The sequence below is a fragment of the Carcharhinus amblyrhynchos genome, chromosome 32 (assembly GCF_965287045.1).
Source record: "Carcharhinus amblyrhynchos chromosome 32, sCarAmb.v2.hapA, whole genome shotgun sequence".
NCBI lineage: Eukaryota > Metazoa > Chordata > Chondrichthyes > Carcharhiniformes > Carcharhinidae > Carcharhinus > Carcharhinus amblyrhynchos.
Genome location: NC_137355.1, coordinates 12,568,260 through 12,582,587, shown reverse-complemented (window position 1 = coordinate 12,582,587; position 14,328 = coordinate 12,568,260).

Sequence of the window (14,328 nt, the reverse complement as noted above, 5' to 3'; positions counted from 1 at the left end):
AGCATTCCCTCCAGTAAGCAGTGGACACTGGTTACAGTGTTCACTCTCTGCCAGACACACTACTGCTTCTTTCGATAGCAATCTGCAAACCTGTGACCTCCATGCCACACAGTCAGCAGGTGAGTGGGAACACCAGCACTCACAAGTGCGTCTCCAAGTCAAACAGTATCCTGAGGCATGTATCGTCTGCCAGTCCCTCATTGTCACAGGGTTAAAAATTCTGGATCTTCAAGGAAGTATGGGACTGTCCTGGTTATTGCCACCTTCATAGAATCCCGTACATGCCACAAGAGTGTAATTACAACGTGACATGTTTACATGGGTCATTTTCATTAATAAGGCAGGCGTGGGCTTTTCTTAATGAAAAAGAAATCACACAAAAGTGTGACAATAAGGAGTATCATCACCAATAAGAAATATTCTAACCAATGCCCTTTGACTTTCAATGGTGTTACCATCACTGAATCCCTCCAACATCCTTGGGGTTGCCATTGATCAGAAACACAACTGGACTCGCCACATAAGCACCAAGAGTAGATCAGGGGCTAGGAATACCGAGGCGAATAACTCACCTCCTCACTCCCCAAAGCCTGTCCAACATCTACAGGGAACAAGCTATTCACCAAAGGTTTTAAGCAGAACCTTCCAAACCCATGGCCACTTCCATCTAGGAGGAACAAGGGGCAGCAGATACATGGGAACACCACCACACCTGCAAGTTCCCCTCCAACCCACTCTCCATCCTGACTGGGAAATATATCAGCCATTCCTTTGCAGTCACGGGGTCAAAATCCTGAAATTCCCTTCCTAACGGCATTGTGGGTCAACCCACAGCACATGGACTGCAGCGATTCAAGGAGGCAGCTCATCACCACCTTCTCAAGGGACAACTAGGGATGGGTAATAAATGCTGGCCCAGCCCGTGACGCCCATGTCCTATGAATGAACGATAAAAAAAATTTTGCAGAGTGTAAATTTTCACAGATCCAATTATTTTGCAGAGGAAAATTATATGCTCACAACCTGGATTTAAAATATGGAAAATTATTAGACAAGTCCCCTTCCCTCCCCACACCCCCTCCACCACAGCATCCTTTCCAGTGGGGGTAGTAACTTGATATTGGTTGCATGCTGCAATCCATGTTCTGTGGGTTGGGATCTTCCAGTCCCAACAATGTCTTTGATGTCTTGTATGGCTCATACCTTCCTTGGCTGGAGAATTCCAGAGTGGCATGGTGGCACAATGGTTAACACAACTGCCTCACAGCACCAGGGACCTGGGTTCGATTCCAGGCTTGGGTTGCTGTCTTTGTCGAGTCTGCATGCCCTTCCCATGTCTGCATGGGTTTCCTCCGGGTGCTCCGGTTTCTTCCCACAGTCCGAAAGGCATACTGGTTAGGTGCATTGACCATGCTAAATTCTCCCTCAGTGTACCCAAACAGGCACTGGAGTGTGGCGACAAGGGGATTTTCACAGTAACTTCATTGCAGTGTTAAATGTAAGCCTACTTGTGATTCTAATAAATAAACTTTTAAAAAATGGGGCTATTTCCATGGTCAGGAAGTTTCTGTTGGTGGGAAGGAATGGAAAATCCTTTTATTTGCTCCTTTTGTACTGGAAACAAGCTTGTCTTGTTCCAAGAAATCGTTTGACCAGCACAGTACATGAGGAGGAATAAACTATTTGTTTGTCATGAACTTCAATCACTGCAACCGGTAAAGGCTAGTGATTTACTGGAAATCGTGTGGCAGAGACAAGCTTAAGTTCTGGACCTGTTGTTCTTTTATCTCAGTGTGCTCTGGGGAATAAGCTGAGAGAAAAAGACTGCCCTAACTCGCTCTGTACCTGCCTTGCATGAAATTCCAACTGCGGCTATCAGCCTGCAGACAATCAATCCTCATCTGTGTAGAACTTGTTTGCCTGAAAAGTTGAGACAAGAAGCGAATTGATCCAGCTTTCTATTCTCCTGCAGACATCTACTGCAACTGGCAACCTGTCATCACACAAGCGAGCTGCAGATCGACAGCGGCGGGACCCTATGAACTTTATCCTTCGTTTTATAAATCTTTTCCTACACAGCCCACCCTTGCAGTGACCCTGTCTGTTTGTTTGTGCACTTGTGCTGGCATATTTATTAAAAAGGGATAAATAATAATGCTTCTATTGTACGATTCTGTGTGAATCAGGACATGTTTTGTTGTAAATCATAATGGGGGGGTGGGCACACGGTGGCACAATGGTTAGCACTGCTGTCTCACAACATCAGGGACATGGGTTCAATTCCTGGTCACTGTCTGCATGGAATCTGCACATTCTCCCCATGTCTGTGAGGGTTTCCTCCGAGTGCTCCAGTTTCCTCCAACAGTCCGAAAGACGCACTGGTTAAGTATATTGGTCGTGCTAAATTCTCCCTCAGTGTAACCAAATATGGGCCAAAGTGTGGAGACTAAGGGATTTTTACAGTAACTTCAGTGCAGTGTTAATGTAAGCCTACTTGTGGCACTAATAAATAAACTTTAATCAGTCATTCCAAGTTTATTGAAGGAAGCATGGTTTAAAATTTGTTTTATTGAGTCCAACAGCAGTGGAGGTAAATAAATGGTTATTTTGGTGAGTGAATTAATTTCTTAAGCTGATAGTAACCCCCCTGCTCCCCGCAGAGTATTAGGGCTGGATAATCTGAACATTTCTCCCATCCCAGTCATAACAATACAACATTGGTAATGTTACACCTTCAGAGCAGTGCTTGTGGCATTGGATTACATGATATAATGTATGGCTCCGATCGATATAAATGAGAGTAATAATTGTTTGTTTGTCCCAAGACGTGGGAAGACTTAATGGCCAACACAGCTATACATTTCCAGAGCTGTGTGTCAGGATAGAAGATTCCATCGATTAATGAAAATGAGGGTTGCCTATGTCATAAATCTGATGTGGAGGTGCCAGCGTTGGACTGGGGTAAACACAGTAAGAAGTCTCACGGCACCAGATTAAAGTCCAACAGGTTTATTTGGTAGCAAAATCCACTAGCTTTCGGGGCGCTACTCCTTCATCAGGTAAGTCACCTATAACGCTCAAATGAAACGATCAGGGAGGAATTTCTGTTCCCATTTTTGGTGGGCAGGATTGGCAACAGGAATGGGAAATTTTTATTATTTATTCATGGGACATGGGTGTTGTTGGCTGGCCAGCATACACATATGACAATGCACATCTCTTTGGCCTGTGCCTGATGCTATCTCCACTCACATTGTCTGCACCTTTAAGACTTGAATAGCAGGTTAGCTGTAAAGACTCGCATTCTAATCAGTATCCTGTAAACTGTGTGTGCCTTTTATATGCTCTGTGGGAGACCAGAGCTCTCCACTCACCTGACGAAGGGGCAAACCCCGTAAGCTTGTGGGTTTACCGTCAAATAAACCTGTTGGTCTTTAACCTGGTGTTGTGAGACTTCTTACAGCATTTATTGCCCGTCCCTAGTTGCCCTTGTAACTGAGTGTCTCGCTCGGCCAATTCAAAGGACAGTTGAGAGTCAACCACATTGCTTTGGCTCTGGACCCACATGTAAGGAAGGCAGTTTTCCTTTCCTAAAGGACTTGAGCAAACCAGATGGGTTTTTTCCGACAATGGTTTCACCAGTAGATTCTTAATTCCAGGTTTTTTTTTTCAATTGAATTCAAATTCCACCAGCTGCTGTGGCGGGATTCGAACCCGGGTCCCCAGAGCATTAGTTGAGATTTTGGATTTATAGTTCACTAGGGCATCGCCTCCTCCAGCCAGTGACGTAACAGGAATCCCACTGTTCAGCCTCGGGAAAATGAATTAGCATCTAATTACCAGACCTACGTGCCTGATAATCCTTCCCCGTTACATTATCCATTCACGCTGGTGTGACGACACGCTGAGGTGACTTATAACAGGCCTCCCATAGTATGCCCTTAGTAGGCAAAATTTGCTAGAAGAGCTCAGATGAGTTTATTGCTCAGAAGAGCATGCCCTGGCACTGCTGGGCAGATGTTCGGATCTTGGGGGGGGGTGGTTGGCACTGCATTGGGGTTGGGGGAATGCTGCAATGGGATGGGATTCGGGGGAGGAGGAGGCCGATTCTGATTTATTCTTTTGTATTGGAGCTGTGAGACAACAATGCTAACAACTGTGCCACCATGAGATAGAGGGAGAGAGGGATGGTGTAATGGGAGAGGAGGGAGCACACGTGCCTGGGGCATAATTTAGACTCACTGGGGGAATAATAGGTCTCTAATGGCTGGAGTTTAGGGAAGAGATTTGAAATTTGATGAAATATAAGTTATATTTTCCAACAAACTAATCGAAGAGATGTCTGCAAAGCTGTGCATTGAGGTGGTTGCATCATTGAAAGATCTCAATTCTCTGTCACTTTTAAGTAAATAGATGGAAGTCCCTCTGAGGCACGTTTAAGATATCTTCGATGCCTCGGCAGACAAACTGAGATGTGCAAATTTAATTTACTAATGGTGGCTACTAATACTAATACTGAGTAAAACCCCAAGCTACACAAAGTGCTTGCTTCATTTTGTGCCCGCGCTCTCATTTTCAAACATAAGAACATAAGAACATAAGAAATAGGAGCAGGAGTAGGCCATCTGGCCCTTCGAGCCTGCCCCGCCATTCAATAAGATCATGGCTGATCTGTCGTGGCTCAGTTCCACTTTCCCGCCCTCTCCCCATAACCCTTAATCCCCTCTCTTATCAAAAACCCATCAACCCGCGTCTTAAAAATATTTAGCAAGGCAGCCTCCACCACTTCAACGGGCAGAGAATTCCAGAGATTCACCACCCTTTGAGTGAAGAAGTTCCTCCTCAACTCCGTTCTGAACCGCCCCCCCTTTATCTTGAGGCTGTGCCCCCTAGTCCTACTGTCTTTTTTGAGCGGGAAGAGTCTTTCCACCTCTATCCTATCCATCCCATTCATCATCTTATACGTCTCAATGAGATCTCCCCTCATTCTTCTAAACTCTAACGAGTACAAGCCTAGTTTATTCAGCCTCTCCTCATAGCTCAACCCCCTCAACTCCGGTATCAGCCTAGTAAACCTCCTCTGCACTCCCTCCAAGGCCAAAATATCCTTGCGCAGGTGCGGCGCCCAAAACTGCACACAGTACTCCAGCTGCGGCCTCACCAGTGCCCTATACAGCTGCAGCAAGACCTCCCTACTTTTATATTCAATCCCCCTCGCTATGAAGGCCAGCATCCCATTCGCCTTCCTGACCACCTGCTGCACCTGCAGGCTGGGTTTTTGCGACTCATGCACAAGGACCCCGAGGTCCCTCTGCACCGTCGCCTGCTGCAGTTTTTCGCCACGTAAGTAATAGTCCTTCCTACCATTCTTCCTACCAAAGTGGACCACCTCACACTTGCCAACATTAAATTCCATTTGCCATTTCCTGGCCCATTCGCCCAGCCTATCTAGATCCTTCTGCAGACTCTCCACACCCTCCGCACAATTTGCCTTTCCCCCAATCTTGGTGTCATCAGCAAATTTCGACACCCTACACTCGGTTCCCTCCTCCAGATCATCTATATAAATGGTAAATAGCTGAGGCCCCAGCACCGACCCCTGGGGCACCCCACTAGTCACCAACCGCCAATCTGAATAGCACCCATTGACCCCCACTCTCTGCCTCCTATTTGACAACCAATCCTCTATCCACGCTAACACCCTACCCCCAACTCCATGTCCTCTGACCTTCTGCAGTAACCTCTTGTGAGGTACCTTATCAAACGCCTTCTGAAAATCCAGAAAGACCACATCCACCGGCTCTCCTCTATCCACCGCCCTAGACACATCCTCATAGAACTCCAGTAAATTTGTCAGACACGACTTCCCTTTAATGAAACCGTGTTGCGTCTGCCCTATCAAGCAATTCCCTTCAAGATGCCTCGCAATTTCCTCCTTAATGACGGATTCTAACATTTTACCTACCACAGACGTTAAACTAACCGGCCTGTAATTCCCCGCCTTTTGCCTGGCACCCTTCTTAAACAACGGCGTAACATTAGCCGTTTTCCAATCCTCCGGCACTTCCCCGGAATCCAGCGACGTCTGGAAAATAACCACCAAGGCATCCACTATCACCTCCGCCATTTCTTTCAGAACCCTCGGATGCATTCCATCCGGTCCTGGGGACTTGTCCACAATCAGCCCCTCCAGTCTGTTGCGCACCACCTCTCTAGTAACAGTAATGTCATTAAGACCCTCCAGTCCTACCACCTTTCCATCGCTAACACCCGGCAAATTATTCACGTCCTCCTCCGTGAAGACAGAAACAAAAAAGTTATTCAAGACCTTAGCCATATCCCCATCCCCTACCACTAGGTCCCCTTTCTCATCCTCTAAGGGACCAACGTTCACCCTAGCCAGCCTCTTCCTTTTTATATATTTATAAAAACTCTTGCTATCCTTTTTTATATTAAGCGCTAGCCCAGCTTCATAGCTTCTTCTACCCTCCTTTATCAACTTTTTTGTCAATCTTTGTTGACATTTAAACCTCTCCCAATCCTCTTCTCGCCCACTGCTCTTAGCTACTCTAAATTCCTCCGCTTTTAATTTAACACTTTCCTTCACCTCCTTCGTTATCCACGGCTTATTACCTCTCTTCCTACTGTCCTTTTTAACCATCGGAATAAATTTCTGCTGAGCACCAAGAAAGATCTCCTTAAAGATCCTCCACTGCTCCTCAGCAGACCTACCTTCCAACGCGCTCCCCCAGTCCACATTCGCCAATTCTTCTCTCATCCTACCATACTCCCCTCTATTCAAACAAACATCTGCAACAGAAACTCCACCATACAATGATCACTCTCTCCAAGAGGATCCTTCACCTCAAGGTCCCTAATTCTACCCGCCTCATTACATAGCACCAGATCCAAGATAGCTCGCTCCCTCGTCGGCTCCAACACACACTGTTCCAGGAAACTATCCCGGCAGCATTCCAAGAACTCCTCCTCGAGCCCACCTCGTCCAACATGGGTCGACCAATCAATATGCAGATTGAAATCCCCCATAACTACTGCCGTCCCATTCCTGCACGCCGCACTTATTTGCGCGTTAACAGCCCGCCCCACCTCCAGATCATTATTCGGGGGCCTATAGACGACACCCACCAGCGTCTTCCTCCCTTTGCTGTTCCTAATCTCCACCCACAACGATTCCACTTTCTGCTCTTTGGCTCCGATATCATCCCTTGCTACCACCTTGATGCTGTCCTTAATCAGCAGAGCTACGCCACCCCCTCTTTCCTCCTGCCTATCCTTCCTAAACACTTGATAGCCCTGTACATTCATCTCCCAGTCCCTGTCACCTTGCAGCCACGTCTCTGTAATGGCCACCAGATCGTATCCATTTGTGTCGATCTGCGCCACCAGCTCATCCACTTTATTCCGAATGCTTCGTGCATTCAGATAAAGCGCTTTCATCCCAGCCTTCTTCTGGACCCTATTTGCCGTAACGCCACCACTTGGGACATCCTCAGCCTCTTCCCTTACCTGTACCCTATCCTTAACTGTAGACCTCCTAACATCACCTACCCTCGCACCCTCCCCCCCCTAATTAGTTTAAAGCCCTGTCTACAGTCCTCTTTACTCGATTCGCCAGCACTCTGGTCCCAGCACGATTCAGACCAACCCCATCCCGCCCGAACAAGTCCCACCTACCCCAATACTGGTGCCAATGCCCCATAAATTCGAACCCATTCCTCCCACACCAATCCCTGAGCCACCCATTCACTTCCTTTATCCTGTCAACCCTACGCCCGTCTGCACTCGGTTCAGGCAGTAGCCCAGAGAAGACCACCTTGTCGGTTCTACTTTTTAATTCCATTCCCAGCTTCTCATACTCCCTCCCCAGATCCTCAGTCCGCACTTTGCCTACGTCGCTGGCACCCACATGTACCACCACAACTGGGTTCTCACCCTCCCACTCCAGATTCCTCTGCAGCCCAGCTGCGACATCCTGTACCCGAGCACCAGGCAGACAACACACCCTTCTGTGCACTTTGTCATTGTGACAAAGGACAGTGTCAATACCCTTCACCCCACTATCCCCAATCACTACTACGTTCCTTTTCTCCTTCTCTTTGCCTATGTCCTGCTGCATCACTGTACCGTGTGCAGTTTGCTCACCAACCTCACCTGCCTCGTCCTCTTCCAGAGTGGAAGCAAGAACCTCAAACCTGTTATGCAGATTAAGAGGCTGAGGCCTCCGCTCCTCACCCCCCTTCCTCCTCCCAGCAGCCCCCTTTTGTTCCTGACCCTTAGATTTAGACAGTCTAGAGGGGGTGGATGTCACTTGCACCCCATTGACAATGACACCCTCTCTCCCCCTGATGAGCCTCAGTGTCTGTAGCTCAGAGGCCAGCTCATCCACCTTGAGCTGGAGCTCCTCCAGCAACCTGCACTTACTGCAGACATGGTCTCTGGGAAGGACCCTGGGGTCCACCAGTTCCCACATCATACAGGAACCGCACATCACATGTCCCTCCATTATTCAATATAATTTGTTGTGGGAAAAATTTTTTCCTTGTTTTTTGCTGTAGTAGTTTTGAAAAAAAATTTTTTTTTTTTCCTTGTTCTTTCCACCTGGCCTTTTTTCCTCCAAGCCCTTTTTGATATTAAGCCCTAATAGCTCACTCTGCTTCCCTCTCACTCCGCTGCCCGCTATCTACACCAGGCCTCCTTTTAAACTTGGCGCTGATTTAAAGCTGATGGGCCACAACTGCCTGATAATCACTCCCTCACAATTCTTAAAGCAGTAAATACAATAAGTAAATGCTTTAAACAGTTCTACAAAGAACAAAGTGCTTTAAACTTATTTTAAACAGGTTTTTAACAGGTAAAGTCTTAGCTTTCTCTCTGATGCTCCTTCCTCGTCTGCTCCAGCAAACAATATTTCTTTCTTCCCACTCGAGATTGGTTTTAGGGAGAGTTTCTGTATAGCGGAATTCCAGGGGGAGAGAAGGGGATTGTTAAATGGCGTGTGGCTCTGAAATAATATCATCGAGGTCCATGAGGTTGACCTCTTGGAGTATGAGCTCCTTGATTGAGGCCACAATTGCCGGTCCAATCAGGGAGTCTCACCTGTGTATATAATGAGGGGTGTCAGGTCTACTTTCACTTTGGATTCTAACTTTGCAAAAGTAAAATTTATTTATTAGTCACAAGTAAGGCTTACATTAACACTGCAATGAAGTTACTGTGAAATTCCCCGAGTCGCCACAGTCCAGTGCCCCGAACCAGCACGTCTTTCAGAATGTGGGAGGAAACCGGAGCACCTGGACAAAACCCCCACGTAGACATGGGGAGAATGTGCACAGACAGTGACCCGAGCAGGGAATCGAACCTGGGTCCCTGGTGCTGTGAGGCAGCAGTGCTAACCACTGTGCTATTGTACCTTATGCAAAAAACAAAGAACACAGGACAGGCCCTTCAGCCCTCCAAGGTCATGATGTCCTAGCTAATAGCCCAGACACATCCTGGAGCCCAGCGAACTGGCCATGTGGGGTGTGGTACAGCCAGCCATGTGGGGGGTCGCGGGGCTGGTCAGCAATCAGGGGGCCAGCAGTGCGGGGCTACTGCGCATGCACTGATCTCGGCGCTGACAGATCGGCAGTGACCCATTCAGCGCTACGCTGCCAGCCTCGCCAGTATCCTCTCCAGTGGTGGCACAGTGGTTAGCACTGCTGTCTCACAGCGCCAGGGTTCCAGATTCGATTCCCGGCTTGGATCGCTATCTGTGTGGAGTTTGTACATTCTCCCCGTGTCTGTGTGGGTTTCCTCCGGGTGCTCCGCTTTCCCCTCACACTCCAAAGATGTGTGGGTTAGGTAGATTGGCCATGCTAAATTGCCAATTGGTGTCGGGGGCCTAGCAGGGTAAATGCTTGGAATGGCTGGATGGGATTGTGGTCGGTGCAGACACGATGGGCTGAATGGCCTCCTTCTGCACTGAAGGGATTCTATGAATAGGTTCCGGTCAATGATTTTAATGAGTTTTCCACTCGGGAACTCTGCACAATGTGGGAAAGTCATTTTGAAATTCCCGCTAAAAGAAAACAATGGAATTTACTCCAGTTTTTTATGAGAATTCGACGCTTCGAATTTTTCTGGGAGAATCCCACCCAATGTCCTTCGGAAATGGCATTAAGTCAAAGCTCCATTTCCCTTGAAAGGGGAGATTCCGGATTAAACAACCTTTGATGAAATTCAATTGACATTGTACCAAAATGTAGATCCCAACTACCATGTAATTGCGACAATGGTTATATAATAAATTAGGATATCATTTTGGTAATTAATGAAGCTTTAATGAAGGGCAATCAATAGTCAAGAAATGACTAAGACATATTTGATCAATTATTTACGAATCGCAATTCGACTCTGTGCAATTATTCTGAAATATTCATTCCCTCCTCAACTTTTACTCTGGCCTAGCCAGGCTACAGAACCCAGTTGTCAATTAATAATTCAATGCGCGCTAATTAATTGCGGCAATGTCAATTTGCTTAAGTGGCAATGTGCTGCTGGTGAGATACAGAAGCTGTTGGTGGCTCAAGTGGCAGAGAGCTGGATATGGTCAAAGCCTTTCACTTCTAACCAAAACTCCAAAATGAATGTTGCAGGAGTTTTAAAACCAATTCTTTGGCCTCTGCCACCTCTGTGTGTTCCCCCACCCCCAGTTACCTGAAACTCTTGGGGTGGCACGGTGGTTAGCGCTGCTGTCTCACAGCACTAGGACCCGGGTTCGATTCCTGGCTTGGGTCACTGTCTGTGTGGAGTTTGCACGTTCTCCCCATGTTTCCTCCGGATGCTCCAATTTCCTCCCACAGTCCTAAGATGTGCGGGTTAGTGGATTGGCCATGCTAATTTGCCCCTTAATGTCCAAAGATGTGCAGGTTAGGTGCATTGGCCATGCTAATTTGCCCCTGGGCATCCAAAGATGAGTGGGTTAGGTGCATTGGACACGTTAAATTGCCCCTTAATGTCCAAAGATGTGCAGGTTAGGTGGATTGGCCGTGGAGACTGGGGGCGCCGAGCTAAGATGCTCTGTCAGCGAGTTGGTACAGACCCGATGGGCAGAATGGCCTCCTTCTGCACTGTTGGGATTCTATGGTTCTGTCTTCCCTGACTTGGTTTAGGTGTCATTATCAAATTGAGGAACAGCCAATGATCAGCATGCTTCAATATCAGAATCTCTCTCCCTCTCTATCGCTCCTTTTCATTCCCTTCCTCTCCATCGACTTGCAATCGTTTTTACACGTGGCTATCACACTATAGTTTCACCATTTGTAGCTTGGCTTTGAGCTGTTACGTCCCAAAGCTCTGAAATTTTCCACTTTTTCCGCCCCCCCCACTCTACTTTCTTCAATCTGCCTCTTAAAACGTACCTCTTTGACCGAATGGTTAGTCAGCTGCCCTAATGTCTCCTTATAGTCAAATCTTGTCTGATAACGCCTCGGGATGTGTTCCAATTTAAAGATGCTACATAAATGCAAACTGTTTGTGGCATGTTACTATTTGGCTGGATTTTCCAGTCTATCCTGTATTCTAACGGCACAGACATAAGAACATAAGAACATAAGAAATAGGAGCAGGAGTAGGCCATCTAGCCCTTCGAGCCTGCCCCACCATTCAATAAGATCATGGCTGACCTGTCGCTGCTCAGTTCCACTTTCCCGCCCTCTCCCCATAACCCTTAATCCCCTCTCCTATCAAAAACCCATCAACCCGCGTCTTAAAAATATTTAGCGAGGCAGCCTCCACCACTTCAACGGGCAGAGAATTCCAGAGATTCACCACCCTTTGAGTGAAGAAGTTCCTCCTCAACTCCGTTCTAAACCGTCCCCCTTTTATCTTGAGGCTGTGCCCCCTAGTCCTACTGTCTTTTTTGAGCGGGAAGAGTCTTTCCACCTCTATCCTATCCATCCCATTCATCATCTTATACGTCTCAATGAGATCTCCCCTCATTCTTCTAAACTCTAACGAGTACAAGCCCAGTTTATTCAGCCTCTCCTCATAGCTCAACCCCCTCAACTCCGGTATCAGCCTAGTAAACCTCCTCTGCACTCCCTCCAAGGCCAAAATATCTTTGCGTAGGTGCGGCGCCCAAAACTGCACACAGTACTCCAGCTGCGGCCTCACCAATGCCCTATACAGCTGCAGCAAGACCTCCCTACTTTTATATTCAATCCCCTTCGCTATGAAGGCCAGCATCCCATTCGCCTTCCTGACCACCTGCTGCACCTGCAAGCTGGGTTTTTGCGACTCATGCACAAGGACCCCGAGGTCCCTCTGCACCGTCGCCTGCTGCAGTTTTTCGCCCCGTAAGTAATAGTCCTTCCTACCATTCTTCCTACCAAAGTGGACCACCTCACACTTGCCAACATTAAATTCCATTTGCCATTTCCTGGCCCATTCGCCCAGCCTATCTAGATCCTTCTGTAGACTCTCCCCACCCTCCGCACAATTTGCCGTTCCCCCAATCTTGGTGTCATCAGCAAATTTCGACACCCTACACTCGGTTCCCTCCTCCAGATCATCTATATAAATGGTAAAAAGCTGAGGCCCCAGCACCGACCCCTGGGGCACTCCACTAGTCACCATCCGCCAATCCGACAGCTCATCATTGGTGATATCTTCCAGTCCCGCTGATGCCTCGGGCACTTGACATGTTTCACCTGTCCTGTCGACGGCGTAGCTGCTTCCGGGCATCACTTTTGACGGGAATGGAAGATCCCAGGAAGGGCTGGTAAATCCCATACCCACCTGACGTCGCTTATATCCCAGATTGTTACAGATGCAAAATTTTAATGATCGCAAGCAGCCGTAAAACAGCAGAAAGGAAAGGTCAGCTTGTTAGACATAAAACTGGGGACGTGTACATGAATAAGAACGCACCAGTTTACAGGCTGCAAGGAGCCAGACAGAGAAAGCAAAAATATTGAGGTGTGAGATAATGTTACTCTGATTTTGTACTGATCTGATAATCCCTTTCAAGAATGTATACATTCTGTGGACGTGATGTGGAGATGCTGGCGTTGGGGTGGCCACAGTAAAGTCACACAACACCAGGATAAAGTCCAACAGGTTTATTTGGAATCACGAGCTTTCGGAGCGCTGCCCCTTCATCAGGTGAGAGGAGCCATCAACTGGTGAAGGAGCAGCTCTCCAAAAGCTTATGATTCAGAGTCTCCTGTCCACGTGTCCGTCTCAAGGACATGCGGACAGGACACTCAAGGGTGGAGATGCGGAAAGGAGAGCAGGGTGGTGTGTTGAAGGCGGGCAAGTGACGGGGAGGTCTAGGTCGTGCTTACAGATGGGAGGGGGGTTCAGGACATTGAATTTGACGATCAGCTATGATCAAAATGAGCAGGGTTCGAAGGACTGAATGGCCTCCTAGTTTCTATGAGAAGGTAACAAATCAGGGATGTGCTGATGGGGAACATAGCAGGCAAAATGTGCGCATAAACGCCAGTAAAATAATACTGCAAGACAACTAAGCAATTGTCAGCAACAGCTACTAATAGGGGTGGCACAGTGGTGTAACACTACTTCACCCCCCTTTTCCCTTTTCTCCCCTTCGCTTCTCCTGTACATTGACCTCTGCCCCATCTTTAGTCCAACACCCCCCCAACATCTCCATCTGTCACAGCTTACAGCTTCTCTGCCTTTTGGCCATTCACACCTTCTATTCTCTCCATGGGCTGCCATTAGCAGCCTTTCCCCTGGTTTCTGTGGCTATGCCTCATCTTTCATTCCCTCACCCTGCAGTATAAATATCTCCCACTTTCTATGGCTTTTAGCTTTGACAAAGGGTCACCTGCACTCGAAACGTCAGCTCTTTTCTCCCCTTACAGACGCTGCCAGAGATTTTCCAGCATTTCCTCTTTTGGTGGGCACTGCTGCCTCACAGCAGCAGGGACCCGGGTTCAATTCCGGCCTCGGATCTGTGTGGAGTCTGCACGTTCTCCCCATGTCTGCGTGGGTTTCCTCCGGGTGCTCCGGTTTCCTCCTACAGTCCAAAAATGAGAGGGGTTCGGTGGATTGGCCGTGCTAAAATTGTCCCTTGGTGTCAGGGGATTAATAGGGTAAAATGTGTGGGGTTATGGGGATAGGGCCTGGGTGGGATTGGGGTCAGGAGCAGGCTCGATGGGCCAAATGGCCCCCTTCTGCATTGCAGGGATTCTAATGATTCCATGAAGAAATAAAGATGTGAAGCTTCTGGAGTGAAATATTTTGTGGTGATCCTTTCGAATTCTCACCCAGTGAAGAGGATCCGGTGCGGTTAAGTTATGC